This window comes from Macaca nemestrina, chromosome 15 (assembly GCF_043159975.1).
Source record: "Macaca nemestrina isolate mMacNem1 chromosome 15, mMacNem.hap1, whole genome shotgun sequence".
NCBI classification, from domain to species: domain Eukaryota; kingdom Metazoa; phylum Chordata; class Mammalia; order Primates; family Cercopithecidae; genus Macaca; species Macaca nemestrina.
In genome coordinates this window covers 12,186,532-12,204,444 of record NC_092139.1, presented here as the reverse complement: position 1 = coordinate 12,204,444, position 17,913 = coordinate 12,186,532, and the positions used below count along the sequence as shown (strand labels likewise).

Genomic DNA, 17,913 nt, shown 5'->3' with positions numbered 1-17,913 from the left:
TTCCTTGCTCCTGGAGCAAAGAAAGAATAACATTTCTGAGGCGTGTGCTCTAGCCTGTGTCTCTCAATTCCTCAGCTGTTCTCAGTGTCCGCATGCTTGATCAGGCACCCTTTCAGGTGTCTCTCCTTCCCTGTCTTAATTCCTTGTCCCACTACCAGCACTTCCTGGGAGCAGCTCCCAAATAAATGACTTGCACTCAGATCTTTGTCTTCGGGCTTATTTTTGGGAGAACCCAACTTAAGACAGCCACAGCATCACATAGTGGTTGTATATTTCCACTGTAAGCGACAGAAACCCCAACTTAAGCTGGCTCCAGCAGAAAAAGAATTTATTGTTCATCTAATTGAACAGTCCAGTCTAATAGCTCTAGCTTCAGGCACGATTGAATCTATTTCTTTAAACGATGTTACCAGGCGCTTGATTTCTCTCTTTCCACCTCTCTGCTCTGATTTCCTCTGTGTTGACTTCTTCTCAGGCAGGCTATCTTTCCAGCAGCTCACATGATCTCCAATTCAAGTCACATGGAAAAGAAAGTGTCTCCCTCCAGGAAACTCCAGGTAATCCTGAGATTGGATCTGATTGGCTCTGACTGCATCAGGTGCTTACCTTTGAACCAATCACTGTGCTCAGTGAGGTATAAATGGCCAGACTTGGGCCATAAAGACCACCCAGGAAGCTGGTGGTCCCGGTTGGCTGCACCCAGTCGCAAGGAGTAAAACTGGATGGCAGTCATTCTTGGGGGAAGATGCTGGTTTTTTTTTTTTTTTTTTTTTTAAACAGAAAAGGGAGAACCAGCACTGTTCAGATTCTCACCTGCACCATCTGACTTTTTGTACTTTCCTCTGAGGAAAAAAAAGTGCTGTCTTCTGAGAAAAAAATAATATTTTAGTTCCAGTTAATTTCAACAAAAATATAAATCATACATGCCTCACTATTACTGGATATGCTTAGATACAGAAAAGAAGTAAAAACCCTAAGAACCATAAAATAATTGTTTTATAGTGTATAAATCATCCCATATTAAATTTTAATTGTTTTCTTTTTGTTTTTTTTTTTGTTTGTTTGTTTGTTTGTTTTGAGACAGAATCTTCCTCTGTCACCCAGGCTGGAGTGCAGTGGAACAATCTCAGCTCACTGCAGCCTTGACCTCCTGGGCTCAAGGGATCCTCTCACCTCAGCCTTCCAAGTAGTTAGGACTACAGGCTCACGCCACCATGCCCAGCTAATTTTTTGGTATTTTTGGTAGAGATGGGGTATTGTTATGTTGCCCAGGCTTGTCTCCAACTCCTGAGCTCAGGTGATCTGCCCACCTCAGCCTCCCAAAGTACTGGGATTACAGGCATGAGCCACCACTCCAGGCCAAATTTTTATTGTTTTGTAATAGGATTATAGGATATGACAGGGAAGCACACCATCAAAGATTCAAAGGACAGAAAAACCACATCTAAGAGGACACTATTTACTTGTTGAAGGACAGGGAAAGCTAGAGTGGGTGGTAATGGCTGGAGGGGAGGCCCTTTCAGGCAGTTGATTCGATGAGTATGGTTGAGTTTTCATATGGCAGAAACTTAAGAAGCAAAAGTGGTCACATTTTATTTCTTCCCTTAAAACAATGTGTATTACTTACCACAATTTTATTGGCATACTGCAGATAAGTGAAATATAATAGCTTAACATAGCAGTGCACAAACTGTTTCAGTAAAGGGACAGAGAATACATATTTTAAGCCTCAAGAGTCAAGAGGGAAAATAGAGAATATTAAGTGGGCACTTATGCAACAAAAAGGAAGACACATTTTCATACACTTTTCAATGATAAAATTCAAAAAATAATAATTGAGTTCAAGTTTTTGTAATACAGGTCTACTAATGAGAAAAAAAGTAGAATTCTTAATTTTGAGAAAACCAGGCACAGTGGCAAGGTCCTGTAATCCCAGCTACTCAGGAGGCTGATGCAGGAGGATTGGCTGAGGCCAGGTGTTAGAGGCTGTAGTGTGCTATAATTGCACCTATGAACAGCCATTGCATTCCATCCCGAGGAACATAATGAGAGCTCATCTCTGGAAAAAAAAAAATCTTAATTTGAGAGAGATAAAGGATTTTTCTTAATTGAGGCTCAAATTTAGTATTTCCTATCATCAAATCAATTGTGAACATTCACCTATAAAAACCACCATTAGCTTGAGGGCCATAAAAAATATAGTGGGCTGAATTTTACCCACAGGCTGTAGTTTGCTGACCTTTGGTTTAATCAGAAAGGGAACTTACTGACTCAGAGAGTTAAAAAAATAGAGGTGAACAGTTTTCAAACAGAGCTAATTCAGAACTCCAGTTTCATTTCTTTGAGATGACCTTTGTTCTGCCCTCCTTCCTAGGTTGGCTTTATCCTGAGACTGGGTTCCTTGAAGGATGCCTTAGGAACGAAACTGTATATTTCATTATTCACATCCAGGAAGGGAGAGAGAGTCACTTCTCTGAGCAAAGGTCCTGAGGTTCACTCTGATAGGAGCAAAGTTGAGCCAAGCATTGTGCCAAGGCACTAGGACAATTCAGGGAAGTGACTTGGGTACAGATTTCATAGGTGTTATGCAGTGGAAGGGGCATAGAGTGGAGGGAGAAGAGAGGGAACGTCCATTGTAAGTAAACTCTGAAGAATAACACAGAAAAGAGGGAGTGGATGGGCAATTCTTACAAAGTGAATGTGCTCCACCCTTATCTTGATGTCTCTCTAGGAGATCTTGCTACTCTGGAATATCTGTATCAGGCGCATTTTTCTCAAAACAAATGGTAGGAATTGTCAAACACCACTTTAGTGGTATTTTACAGAGGCCCTGTCTTCAGAACCTACAGTCTTATCACTTATATTAACTTCCCTTGAACAAGTCTTAATATTCTCCTGAGTGACAGTCTGCCAGTCCTGCAACCTCTAGCTCTTAACCCAAATCCTGTATTGTCCCCTTATTCTCTTCCTTCTCAAAAGGGATCCTTGAGAAGACATATTCAACATCCTTAACAGAAGGATTGAGCCATGAATCCTTTTACATCTTTTAGGGCATAATCCTTATTTTCTTCTATCTATGCCCATCCTAGTGCCTTTATGAAATGGAAAGCACATGGAAGGACTCAGCTTTTTCTCTTGTCTCCAGTAGTTTCTTACAGACTAGTAGCAGTGTGTAAGGTAAATTGGAAGAACTAAAAAAGAAGTATAAGCAACAATTCTACAGCTATCACCATGAGAATATGTAGAACACAGATCAGCAAACTATGGTCCTCAGACCAAATCCAGCCCACTGTGCTTTTGTAAATAAAGTTTTATTGGCACACAGCCACACCCATCCATGATGTATTGTGTATGAATGCTTTCATGCTGCAATTGCTACAATGGCAGAATTTGGTAACAGAAACCTGACAACACAACAAGTTAGGGTTTATATGTTTCTCTTATCACAAGAAGACTGGGGTTGTGTATTCCAGGCATAGTACAAAGGTTTCCTGAGTCCATCAAGGACCCTGGGTTCCTTTCACCATCCTTGGTGTATGGCTTCTGTCTTCAGGCTTTTGGCAACATGGTGGCTCCACCTCTAGACACTATGCCTACATTCCAGGGAGGCAGATAGGGAAAGGACAGTGAGCAGAAGTTATATGTCAGTTGATTTGGCTTATTTTTATAAAAAAATACTTTTTTAGAGATTCCCAGAAATCCCCACCCAGCGGACTTCCAATTACATTTCCTTGGGCAAAACTATGTCACACGGCTAGAACTAGCTATACTGGAGCCTGCGGAACTGATCTTTTTGGGTTTCCACATTGTTCTTTTGTTCATTGTTCATTGTTTTGTTTTTGTTTTGAGATGGGGTCTTGCTCTGTTGCCCAGGCTGGAGCACAGTAGCATGATCACAGCTCACTGTAGCCTCGAAATCTTGGGCTCAAGGAACCCCCTCACCTCAGCCTCCAGAGTAGCTGGGACCACAGGCATGCACCACCACACCCAGCTAATTTTTTGGTGTTTTGTAGAGATGAGGTTTCACTATGTTGCGCAGGCTGGTCCCAAACTCCTGAGCTCAAGTAATCCTCCTGCGTTGGTCTCCCAAAATGCTGGGATTACAAGCATGAGCCACTGTGCCTAGACCCCACATTGCTCTTTTAAGTTAAATAAGAAGGTGAAAATGGATAATAAGTAGGTAACTACAAACATCTTCCACACCAGGGACTCACAAATCCAAATGCCTACCGGGATAGCAGGAGATTTAAATGGGTGCTTTGTGTCATTGGAGACACCAGAGACTGGTAGGAATTATGATGAAGTTGAGAGTACACACCCTACCTACAAGTATTCAACTTCAAAATTTCCTAGAACAATCATCTATGGACCTTGAGATTTTGATATCCTCTTTGGATGATGCTTGTCACATGAGCTAGTCATCTGAAAAGTGTATTTCAAGGGGTCAGCCATTGATTCATTTATTATATAGCATTCTACAAATATTCATTTACCACTCACTTTCTTCTGGTGTTCCAGATTGTGGTCTGTGGCCCTCCTTGTGCGGTAATTAAATTCAGAACCACAAATCAACATGCGAATCAAAATTTGTTTAGGCTAAATAGGTAATGTGTTTGCACATTATATACGACTATTTTAAAATGTAGGTGGAGGCCTTTGTGAATCATAAAATAGAAATTTAACAAAAGTACCCTTAGTTTCGGAGTAGCTTTCTGTTATATATTTTCTCACTCAACAGATATTCAAAAGCAAAAGCACTATTGCGTGAAAGTCTTAATATTTTTTATATTAAACAAATTCTCATATTACAAAAAGGTTAGGAAAAAATTTGCTACGTACTGGGGGCTATGGAAATGGTGAGATGGATATGTCAGAGCCTCAGTTCTTAGAAAACTCACAGCACAGTAGGGATAAAAAATATGAATTAGGTAGGACTCTTTTGGTTGCAAGTGATAGAAACTCAATTTAAACTGACTTAAGGGAAAACAAAGAATATACTGAATTATTTGGCTAAAGGTTCAGAATTGGGCTGGGCACAGTGGCTCACGTGTGAAATCCCAGCACTTTGGGAGGCCAAGACAGGTGATCATGAGGTCAGGAGTTCAAGACCAGACTGACCAAGATGGTGAAACCCCGTCTCTACTAAAATTACAAAAATTAGCCGGGTGTGGTGGCAGGTGCCTGTAATCCCAGCTACTCAGGAGGCTGAGACAGGAGAATCGCTTGAACCTGGATGGCAGAGGTTGCAGTGAGCCAAGATTGTGCCACTGCACTCCAACCTGGGTGACAGAGTGAGACTCTGTCTCAAAAAAAAAGTTCAGAATTAAGCACATTCTTTGCTCATTCAGGCATGCCTAGATCTAGAGTCTAAACAGTGTCTTCAAGATTTAGTCTCTCTTCATTTCCTGGTTTTTCTTTTCTCAGTGTTGGATTCATTTTCGTGCTCTCCCTTTCTCCCCATTTTAAACAAAAACCGTCCATGATTACATTATTGTAGCTCTAAACACCTTCTAATTCTGTTGGGAAGAGACATCAACCTTTCCCGTAGCTCCTCTGAATTAACTCTCATTAGATTAATCTTTCAGGTGGATCGATTGCTGTGGCAAGAGGAATGGAAGACACTAATGGGTCAGATTTTGGATATGTGTCTCATGTATGTGGGAGGAGGTTAGCACCAATCAATCCACATGCATTGATGATGGAGTCTTTGGGGTTTTTAAGGAAAAATAGGAACGTTATTATGAGAAGAAGGAGGAATAAATGCTGGAAAGACAAAAAACAACAGACACTCCCTAGAAACAAACCAAAATCAACATCCCCAAAGAAGGAAATCATGAATGACACCGGACAGACTCATTTGTTTCATTCAATGTTTTCTTCAATAAACATTTACCAAAATTTGTTGTTCTAGTGGAGGCTGTTGATTGCCAATATCTACTCCCACCTTCCATTCCTGTTTTATTATTACTTTTTTTAAATCAGAACCATTGACTTTGTTCAACTATCCCCCCTTGAAGTGACTGTGTTTGAGAGAAGGCTGCTCCATTTCCAAACCCAAGGTCAAGTCTTGATTATCTAAGCCAACCCTCTTAGTGCCATTTCCTTTGCTGTTGGTTTGTTTAAGGCATAAACATAAGTAGAATTTGGGGCAATGACATGTGAAGTCACCAGAAAGCTTCCAGGAAGGTTGTTCTTGCTCTTAAAAAAATACAGTTAGGGGTCCTCAAAGGGAGCAGACTTGTGGACCTAATCTACATGAGATAAATGTTGAAACAGCATGGGTTCTTGGATAATGTTGTTGAGGAAATTAATGACTCTAGACATGACCCCACCTCTAGATTTCTAGTTGTATAAGAAAATTGCTTTCTATATTTTGAGTTACATTGCGCTTTGGGTTATTTGCAACAAATGCACTTCCTATAAATGACAGGTCCAGGGACAGGCATTGAGGTTAAGAAATCGTAGGATGTATGCCCTCTGCTCATATGATGCTTCCATTTTAATTGGCCGGAAATTGTTATTTTTTCCCAGTTTATTCTACTTCTTTCTCTCTGTGAAGTTAACCAAAGTACCCAAGGGGACTGGATCAAGGAAAACATGAGGGCAAACTCAACATGTTGCTCTCAAAGTGGTCCCTGATCAAATGTTCTGGCCTTGCCAAGAGAATCAGGAGCCCTTGAAGCAAATGTGTCTTCTTCCCCAGAAACAAAATTCAAAGTGTGTGGCCCTGCACTGGTGGGTCAGGAATGCCATCTTCACAGACAAAGGAAAACATACTCTGCTTTATTCCCATTTTTAAAACCCCAATTATGGGCACAATGAGGATCCATGGAACCCCATGAACACTAACGAAAATAAAGTACTTAGCTCATGCAATCTTGTCTTTTTATTTTCAATATCACTGACAATGTAAGCTTTTTACAAAATCAAATCCTTTCTCACCAACGATATGATTTTCCCTGAAAAGGCTTTGAAGTATCCCGCCGTTATCACTTCTGTACACAAACATTAGCAGAAGCCCTGCTAGGCAGGAGGACAAAAATAATTGTTCTGCCTTCATTTTAATTTAACCTTTTGTAAATTCCTACTTTACAGAAGTTCCCCTTGACTTACGGGCATCATATTGAGATAATTTATGAGGCAGTCCATTCTTGTTAAGATAGCAAATCTCCATGAATCTTTTCCCCCATGAAAGACTGTCCTGGACCCTTCACCCCTTTTAATTTAGGCATCTTGCTCTCTTTCTTTACCATTTGCATGCATCCCTTTGTCACCTTCACATTATTGTCTAATGGTTTCTGTACAATTAAGGCATTATGGAGGTGAACATTAATATGTCTCAGAAAATTTACAGAGGCCATATAGCTTGATGTTTGCAAAAGGATGTGCCAGAGATTGGCTAGGAATGCAGGTGCTCAGCTCTTCCAGCTGATGTAAGGAACGGAGTTCATTATCTGTCATATTGGTAGCAGGACAGAACCGAGACCTTTGGCAGGAAGGTGTGAAAAGGGACTGAGTAGCCAGCCTGGTGTAAATCAGGAGGGGAAATACAGGTTTAAGCTACTTTAGAACAGGTTTAATAGAAGAGAGGCTAAAAAGGTGGGATCAGTATTCATATTGCCCTGTGCGACGATTAATATTGAGTGTCAGCTTGATTGGATTGAAGAATGCAAAGTATTGTTCCTGGGTGTGTCTGTGTGGGTGTTGCCAAAAGAGATTAACATTTGAGTCAGTGGACTGGGAGAGGCAGACCCACCCTCAGTCTTGGTGGGCACCATCTAATCAGCTGCCAGCATGGCTAGGATAAAAGCAGGCAGAGGAACATGGAAGGACTAGACTGGCTGAGGCTTCTGACCTCCATCTTCCTCCTGTGCTGGATGCTTCCTGCCCTCGACATCAGACTCCAGGTTCTTCAGCTTTGGACTCTTGGATCTACACCAGTGGTTTGCCAGGCACTCTCGGACCTTTGGCCACAGACTGAAGCCTGTATTGTCAGCTTCTCTACTTTGGAGGTTTTGGGACTGGGACTGGCTTCCTTGCTCCTCTGCTTTCAGGCAGCCTATTGTGGGACTTTACCTTGTGACTGTAAATGTACAGCTGTCCTATTAGTCCTGTCCTTCTAGAGAACCCTGACTAATACACACTATTTTTAGATTCTCACTCAAATACCCGCTAGCCACCTGCCCTTGTTTTGCAGGCTCTCTCTTCTTCAGTTTCTTTATTTGGAAGGTGGAGGTACATTTAGAACACAACCTTAAGTCCATACCATGGCCTACCAGGTTCCCACGATCTGGTCCCACCTTGGTCTCAGGCCTCCAGTGCCTTCCTGGCTTTCCTGGAACCCTGGGCTTCCACCACGTTGGTCTCCTTTCCAACTCTGCAGTGTAACAACAGCGGCTTCCCACCTCAAGGCCTTTGGCCATGATGTTACTTCCTCTTCTATGAAATGCTTCTCCCCAGATGCTCAAGGGTGGGCTCCTTCTCTTCATTTATGAACCAGTTTGAATTGGACTTTCTCACATGGTTTCCCAAAGGCAGACTTGAGTAGTTTATTTAGATGGTGATCCCGGGAATCAGAGGAATAGAGAAGGAAGGAGAGTTAAGTCAAGGTGATATTGATGAGAAATTGATCACTGCAGGCAAGTGGAACTCAATCCTGCAGGGAGTTTCTGGGACACAGTGTGAAACCTCCTCCAAGTTGTGCTATAAGGGGCTGGGAAGCCGTGATGGGTTTCCACCAATTCTCATCCTCCACGTATGGAGGGGCTCATTATTTGGCACTTCCAGCTTCTGCTAGTACAGATTGAGCATGATGCTTGCGTATTACAGAAGGCTCTATGGCAGAGAGATGCAGGTGCTAGGGGTAGGAAGCTCTTGGAGAGTGAGGGAACTGCCCAGCAGGGTGCAAGTGACTCCATGGGTGTGACAAGGGAATGTGTGCAGGGAGCTGACTCCTTTAGAATCCTCCATTGATCTCTGTTCCTTCATCCTGTCCACGGCCTTGAAAGGACTTACTGCAACTGTGAATCATACCCTTCTTGGTTTGTGTATTTCTTTTTTGGTTTTGTTGTTGCTGTTTTTGTTTGTTTGTTTGCTTTTTGAGACAGGGTCTTACTCTGTTCCTCAGGCTGGAGTGCAGTGGTGTAATCATAGCTTACTGCAGCCTCAACCTCTTGGGCTCAGGTGATCCTCCCACATCAGCCTCCCAAGTAGCTGGGACTACAGGTATACCCCACTACACCTGGCTGATTTTTTAAGTTTTTTGTAGAGACAAGGTCTCATTATGTTGTGCAGGCTGGTCTGGAACTCCCAGGCTCAAGCAATTCTTCTTCCTCAGCCTCCCAAAGTGCTGGGATTATAGGCATGACACTATGTATTTATGTGTTTGCTAAATTAATACATACCTATTTGTAGGGTCTGAGGGCACAGAGCTATGTTTGAATGTTCTTGAGTGTTTCTTTGAGTGTTCTTGAGTGTTTCTTTAGTGATCAGCAAAAGGGTGATAATCAAAGTATTTAAGCACCTGAAGGGCAGGGTTGTCAGTCATCCAAAAGTTCACCCATCCTGCTTTGTGGTAAGTTTCTAGAAAGTAAAATTGCTGTGTCTAAGACACAATGCTTTTAAAGTAGGGCATGCGTTTGTTAGTTACATTTTCGAGAATCTTCATAAACCTAAACAGTACAGGTTTAAAGTGCAGGAATGGCATCAAATTAAATTCTGAGGATCTCAAATATGAGAGCCTTGGTAATGAACATGAAAAATCTTTTTTTTTTTGAAACTGCATAAGCAAGATGATTTTGAATGTTTAAAAACGAGTGTGTGTATGTGTTTTGTGTTCCACTAAAAGCCCATTTAAAACCTACTTGAGTGCTTTTTCATTTGGTTTTTAAGTATTCAGAGCATCAGAGTAAAGCCTCAGGTTCAGGCAAGCCTCTACTTTCTCCAGGTAGATTGTATGACTAAAAAAAATCAAAAAAGGAAAATTTTACTTTGACAAATATAATACCTACATTGGGAATATGCAGATGAGTTTTTCCCTAAAAGGTTAACTAGAGACAATAATTACTTTCTCCAGAGATCACCAAAGTGACATGCTGCTGTCTTGATTTCATTGCTGTTTTGTGATGTGCGTTTCTTGCCACTTATAAATGAAACAAATGAGGTTAGATGGCAAAGATTATGAAAGGAATTAGCAATAATGAGCCTGGGAACAAAAAAACATTATTATAGAAAATTGAGTTGACCTCACTTTCATAATTGTTCACCTTAATTGTTTTTCTGTAGTGTAATTTGAATGAAATTAAATAATACTAATATTCCCCCTGCCACTGACTAGGAATTTCATGTGAAGATTAATAACTTTTAAAACCAAAGATTTGGCTGCCATCTTAGAGGTCACTGTTGCTATCCCAGAGAGCTCCCTGTCCTCCACATGATCCTGAACTGCCTATGCCAAAAACCACAATTTTCTCCTCAGAGATCTAGGGTCACGTGACTCTGTGGCACGGGAATTGCATCTCCCTCTAACCTTCATGAAATTCACTTCTTTCCTGAGATCCACTTCTCTTACTTTTCCCAATTTCTCCATGAGAATGTTCTCAGTAAATCATGCTAATGTGTGATGGAAGCAGACATTTTCAGTTAATTGGGTGGGCATAATTTGAATTTGAAATATATACATTTTTCTTAGGGCACTCCTTGAAGACATCACACTCATTAAGTTGGGGTTTGAAGGTGAGTCAATATAGAACTTTCTACTTGTCTGTAATTTTGGCCAATAGTAACCTCAAGATGCATTGAACATGTATCATGTACCAGACCCTGAGTCAGGTCGTTCACATGTGTCATCTCATTTAATCCTCTCTATGGCCCTATAAGTGCTGTTGTCTTCTTTGTTCCGCAGATACAGAAACTGCAACTGCAACTCAAATACATTGCAGAGGCCAAAGAGGGGCTGACTCAAGATTTGAACTCTTACACCTGAGCTCTTAGCCCTCAAGATGGAATCAAAACAAGCCAATCAATAGAAATATTGGTGTTGACATCCAATAGTCTGTGGTTCATCTCTGCTCTCTCACTTAATATCTTTGCATGTAACTTCTCTCAGTTCGAGTTTACACTTAGAAAACTGAAATAATAACACCAAACTTACTGAGTTGCAGTGACTATTAAATGGGGAACATAGTGAAGTACCTTGAACACTGATGAATTACAGTGATGCTCAATAAATATTGACTTTTCTCCATTACTTATGGACACTTTTCTTTCTAAGGCTTGGAAAGCATTTAGCACAATATGTGGCACAGAGATACCACTCAGTAATAATATTAGCTAACGTTTACTGGTGCCTACAATGTGCTTGGCTCCACATTGCATGCTCTGCAGGTGGCATCTCTCTAATCCCCACCAGTGTCCTGTGCTGAGGGTGCCATGTCTGCCCTCATTTTGGAGAGAGTAACTGGGTGGTTTCCATCTGGTAAGCAATGGAGTTGGAGTTCAAGCTCAGAATCCAAGCTCTGAGTCAGTGGTTTTGCCAGCTGCCATGGCTCATCGTGTTGTCATTAAACTCTGAATCTACGATTGGCTTGTAATGTCTTTCCATTTCATCACACCTGGAGTGATCACTCTCTCTTTCGAACTTCAATGACTTTTACTGTTGATCTAAATCAGTAGGTAATAAATTATGGCCTCTAGTTCATTATGGCCTCCCATGCTTTCCTGAAGTGGTTAAATCACTATTGCCTTTCTTTGTTCATTGATTTGATCACTCAGTCACTCAGCAAACATAATTTTGTGTCTATTATGTTCCAGGCACTGTGGGAGATTCTGAGGATACAGAGGAGAACCAAAGAGACTTGGTATTCACTAAGGGAAGAGCCAAACTTCAAGGCAACTTAGACCTTTACTTGGGGGGTCCTCTTTAGGAAAAGAACATTAAATTACATACATGCAGTTAGATTCAGGGCCAGGGAGGAGGTCTTCCAAATGAGGGGTTCTGAAACCTAAGCTTCATTAGCTTCATGGTAAATCCACTACAGGTCCCCACTGTTACGGATCTTAGAATTCTAGATTCTGCTGTGACCCCGATATAACAGGGAGGCCCTGCGGCCCTGATCACCATTCACAGATCAAGTCCAAACAAAACAGAGCATAAATGTGACTACAAACCATGAGGGATTATGAAAATCTTTATTGCAGATTTCCCTGAGGGAGCTAATCTAGCAGCCAAAATGACATGGTGTGCCATACCCAAATATTCCTAAAAGTCATTTTCCCCAAAATGTTGCTGTCTCTCACTCTGAACGTCCCATTACCCTCACCATCCTGCTGCTCTGTTTTCCATTCTGTCCCTGGCCTAATACTCTTTAAACCCTGGAAACCCTACTCCCGAGTGTGTGTGCACCCTAAACTGGTGTGGGCTAGTTTCTACTACAAATGTTTTTGTAGACACTACTAGAATTCACCACAACCTCCTTCACATAGACGTGCAGAATTCTGGAGAATTACATGCTCTACTGATTACCCCCATTAAAAATTTTTCAGTTTTGTGTATCATTTCCCAAACTAAAGCATAAGAGATTTGATGGCAGAGACTAATTTATAATTTTTCAATTGTCAGCACAATTGGGACCCCTCCCAGGCCAAATATTTTGAAATCAAGGTAGTAATTTTAAAATAACAATTATAATGAGGAACAACTGGCAATTCTATTTTAAAAAATTATTAGCCAGGCTCAAAATTTCATACTCAGTTTGGTCATTAAATTCAGGGTTGGAGGGAAATGAGATTTAAAAATAATTAGCAGATGGGAGAAAATTACATGACTGTTAGTATAAACGTTTGGCATGTTGGACCCAAGTAGTGATTCTCAACCCAGAGGATGCATGGCAATGTTTGGACACATTTTTTGTTGTCGAAACTAGGGAAGGAGGGTGCTACTGGCACTAGGTGTGTTGAGGTCAGAGTTGCTGCTAAACATCCTACAATGCTCAGGAAAGGCCCACGACAGAGAATTAGCTGGCCCCAAACATCAATAATGTTGAGGATTTTAGATCCTGAACCAGAGAACTCACAGAAACAAGCCTTACACTAAGTAACTAATTAGCCAGTTACATAAACAACTAATCAGTTAACTAACTAACTAATTAATGATATGGATCTCTTTTGACTGAATTGAGTCAAGTTTTTTCTCAATTAATAACTAGCCAATTGATGAGTAAAATAACCATATTTTATAAAGTTGGCCTCTTTGTTCAGTTTGTTTATGCATGAAGCGTGCATGCCTGTGTGTGTATGTGTGCATGTGTACAGTGATAGTGTATGGCAGAGTAATCGCTTCTTTTCCTTATCCTGAAATGTCCTGCATGTTTATATATCAAGCATAAGGTTGGACCGACTGTAAATGGATGATCTGGCTTAATCTCACGACAACACTGTAAGTGGGATTAACCCCACTCAAAGATGATAACCTGTGGTTTAAAGATCAGTAACTTGTCAAAGATAACATGAGCCCTGGTAGGTGAGAAAGACATATCTCAGTCTAGGCTGTCTCAGCCCTGAAGCCCATCCTCTTAGCTAGGATCTCTGAAATATCACTTATTCCACGCCTTCTTCAATGATTTTTGCTATATCCATGAGATGCCTGCATTATTATTTTTCTGATTTTTAAAAATTTAAGTAATTTAACCTTACTCTTAACAGCAACGGCCTGCAATCCTGGGTGCAGTGCCCCAGCACACATTTTATTACTAATACATTTGGAGGAATCACTGCTTTAACACCACAATGTTAAGCCACCCCTCGCCTATTTCAAAATGAGTTTTTAATGATCAAGCACTATATAAGTGGAAATTATTGTAATAATTGATTAGTTAATCCACGTGAGGGCCACAAAGTACTCTCTAGAAGAAGTTCTGAGTGGCCAAATTAAGGTAAGATCAGCAAAATAAAGAGTGATGATAAAGAAAAAAGATTAAAGGAAAATGCTTGTAAGGAGCTCCTGTGATTAAATGCAATCAGAGGAGAACTAATGGGTTAACTCATTTCTGCGGAGCACAGTTACATAGTGTTCAATTTCATAAAGGACCCTGCAGTAGCTTTTCAAATGGAGAAATGGGAATTAGTGGCATTCCCTCTCCAATTACTAATTTTACAGAAACGCAAACAGCTCAGCAAAGGGAACACATTGTCTGTTCCAAGGCTTTCCGTGAACAAATACGTGTGATATTTGAGACAACACCCTGTGTGAAATGGGCCCTGATTTTCAATATACCCTCGAATTCTTTTATTTTGTTGTCAATAGGTTTAATAATTGATTGTGGGGAAAACACAATAGGGTAAGAAAAATACCAGGGTTATCTCAAGAGTTCTGGAGGAATGATTTGTGTCAAATTAGGTGGGTAGTTTTTTTTTTTTTTTTTTTCTTCAATTATATACAGTGCCATTCACAAGCTGAATTCTCACTGATTTAACCTCTCTCTTCTCTGTTCCATTTAGCTGGAATGAACCCTTGTGGCCAATCTTCTATGAATGAAATTGTCCATCTCTCCTAGGAATGAGTCTATCTATGTATTTGTGGATTTCAAATATAAGTGTGACTACCATGGTGGAAAGAAATAGCTGTCAGAATAAAGAGAAAAGGAGATGGATTTTCTACCTTGTCATAATTAACACACTTTCTCAGTCATTCTTGGCCAACATTTGCAAACAGTGACTGTTGTGGCTAATTGGAGTATTCCCTGCAATTTTCTCATGTTAGCTTATACGAACCAACATAAAGAAACTTGGTCTAGATGCAGTCATCTCACACTTTACAGTCTCTGTTGTTTTGATCCCCACAATAGCCTTGTGAAGTAGGAAAGAGTTGTGTCTTGGATTTGTCTTGGATAGCTTTGTTATGGTACCTACTGCATTGTACCGAAATTCATTATTTATCGTGTGCTTTCCCAACAGCACTGTGACCTTCTGCAAAGTGACCTTCCTTGTATGAAGTGCAAAGTGACCTTCCTTAGGGCTTTAAACATAGGCATTCGATAAACCTTCACTAAGTAAATGTGTTGTTCTCTCTCTGAACTCTGTTTCTAGATCAGTAGTTTTCAACAGCAGTGGTGTCGTGCTCAGGGGATATCTGGCAATGTCCGAAGACCTTTGACTGAAGTAAGGATGGGGTACTAGTGGCATCCAGTGGGTGGAGGCCAGGGATGATGCTAAACATCCTACAATACACAAGACAGTCCTTCATGCAAAGAATTATCCACCCCGAATCCAAATGTCAATAGTGCCAGAAGAGAAGGCCTGCTCTAGAGGTATCTAATACACACCCAAAATGGGAGATGAATTTCCTGTGATGCTCATAAAACATTAGGGTCCCACCCACTGGCATCAGCCCTTCTAAAGCTCTGGGAGGGGCCATAGCAATATATTCACAGAGTCATATAATGTTGCCCAATTTGCAAATGTAGGTGGCTACAGGAAGCTTTTGGACATATCTAAGGGGACATATCTACTTTTGGACATATATTCACAGGCATATAATTTTGCCCAATTTGCAAATGTAGGTGGCTACAGGAAGCTTTTGGACATATCTAAGGGGATGCCCTAGAATTTATTTGGTTTGTCTCGAGTGGAACACACACATGTGGTTTTAGGTGCCTTTGTGTACAGTAAAGTTACTGCTCACTTTACTGGTGTAGGAATGACTTCCAGAATATTCTTAATGCTCACTTTCCCACCTCTCCCAGCAGATGGTGATACAAAGGTGAAGGCTAGAAGCTCTTGTAGGGCTACGTGTGTTTTCTAGGCACTTAACACTCAGTGTAAGTGGGTAGTGGAGGAGACACAAATTTAAAAATATAGGGAGCCAGGCTGGGCATGGTGGCTCACACCTGTAATCCCAGCACTTTGGGAAGGCCAAGGTGGGTGGATCACCTGAGGTCAGGAGTTTGAGACCAGCCTGGCCAATATGGTGAAACCCTATTTCTAACATAAATACAAAAATTAACTGGGTGTGGTGGTGGGCACCTGTAATCCCAGCTGCTCGGGAGGCTGATGCAGGCGAATCGCTTGAACCCAGAATGGGGAAGTTGCAGTGAGCTGAGATTATGTCACTGCACTCCAGCCTGGGCAACAGAGGGAGACTCAGTCTCAAAATAAATAAATAAATAACAAATAAAATATATGGAGCCAGAAGCTAGTTTGTGGGAAGTTTTTTCCATCCACCAAATGTGTAAACTGAAGTGACGGATGAATTTCCCATTGATGCCATGGCAAAATAGAGTATCTTTCCTGTGAGAACACATGGACACTTGCAAGGGAACAGCAGACACCGGGGCCTACCAGAGCATGAAGAGTGGGAGGAGGGAGAGGATCGGGAAAAATAACTAATGGATACAAGACTTAATACCTAAGTGATGAAATAATCTGTACAATAAATCCCTGTGACATGAATTTACCTACATAAGAAAGCTGCACATGTACCTCTGAACTTAAAAGTTAAAAAAGGATTTCTTTCCTGCCTGAAATACATTTGATAGCACAGTGTATACCATTATAAAAGCATCACATATTTTTCTGTTTTTAAAAAAATAAGCCAGAGTAAATGTATCAGAATTCCTGAATGTAGGGCATGAACCTGTGGCAGCAGTAGGAAGGCAAGTATATCTGTCTATGAAGTTACATGTTCTATGTATACCAATTATCAATAATATGAAACCAATTTTAATTAACCATGTTAGAGGAAGGTCTGAATTTCATTACTATTTCTTATGAAAAATATAAAAAAGAATTATCGTAAGAAAAGATCATCAAATTGTAGATGGCCTAAAATGTGGAAGAGAGATCTATTATGGAGTTACATCAGGCAGTTAAATCATACAAACTGTTATGTTATTTTTCTGAATCTTGTGATGCTGGTGGTATTTTCAGTTTTTAGTACTTGTAATTTGTTGAGATTTTATTTTAACTCTAAATAAATGTACACTTCTGTACTGAATTTTATGTTCTTGTGTTATTGTGCTTAATTAGAGTTTCCAAATTGTGTAAGCTGCAGGAGCTGCAGACCAGTATCCTCTGGATGACTCACACACTTTGATCACTAGAGTAGACCTTTCCGACAAGCTCCTTTGAGTGTTAGACTCATATTAAATCACCTCGACATCAGCTCTGGGAAACCTCAGAGACATCCCCAAACTCAGTATGTCCAAAGTCAGCCTTGTCATAAACTCCCCCTGCCTCATCCAGGAGATTATAAAGTTTAACAAAGGTTGTAAGTATAGGTCTCTAATGTGATAGGGCTGGTGCCCATATGAGAAGAGAAGGAGACACCAAAGATCCACCCCTCTCCACCCTGTGAAGACAGAGCAAGAAGGTGACCATCTGGAAGGGAACCCTCACCAGAAACAGACTCCTTTTGGAGCCTTGATCTTCAGCTTTCCAGCCTTCAGAGAAAACATTTCTGTTGTGTAAGCTTCACAGTGATTGTTATTATTATATATTTTTTTTGTGTGTCAGCCTGAGAAGACTAAGGCGGTTGACCCAAAGATACCAGATCCTAATATGTGGGACCTGTAAATGTTATCTTATTTGGAAAAAGAGTCTTTGTAGATGTGATTAAGAATCACGAGATGGGGAGATAACCCTCAATTACCCAGGTGTGCCCTAAATGCCATCATAAGTGTCTTTATGAGAGAGTGATAGAGGGAATTTCACACACACACACACACACACACACACACACACACACACACACACACACACGAGAAGGCAATGTGAAGATGGAGGCAGAGATTTGTTATCTGGTCACAAACTCCGGAACTGCAGCAGGTAGGGAATATGTGCTCACCTGAGGCCACTGGAGGGAGTGCGGCGCTGCCAGCACCTTCATGGCAGCCTTTTTCTCCAGAACTATGGGAGAAC

The 17,913-nt window shown here is 40.9% G+C and overlaps 1 long non-coding RNA gene across 16 annotated transcripts in view; it reads left to right on the top strand.

Moving 5' to 3' along the window:
- Nucleotides 1–14,480, top strand: part of LOC105470662 (uncharacterized) — a 411,643-nt gene extending 397,163 nt beyond the window's left edge. For 8 of the 16 annotated variants that reach the window (XR_011613241.1, XR_011613249.1, XR_011613245.1 and 5 more), the window contains one exon: nucleotides 10,904–14,480. This is a non-coding gene — a long non-coding RNA (uncharacterized lncRNA). Of the gene's footprint in view, nucleotides 1–10,690; nucleotides 10,735–10,903 lie in introns of all 16 variants that reach the window. The other 8 variants (XR_011613247.1, XR_980676.2, XR_011613237.1 and 5 more) reach the window with 2 other exon arrangements.
- The last annotated feature ends 3,433 nt before the right edge of the window (nucleotides 14,481–17,913 follow it).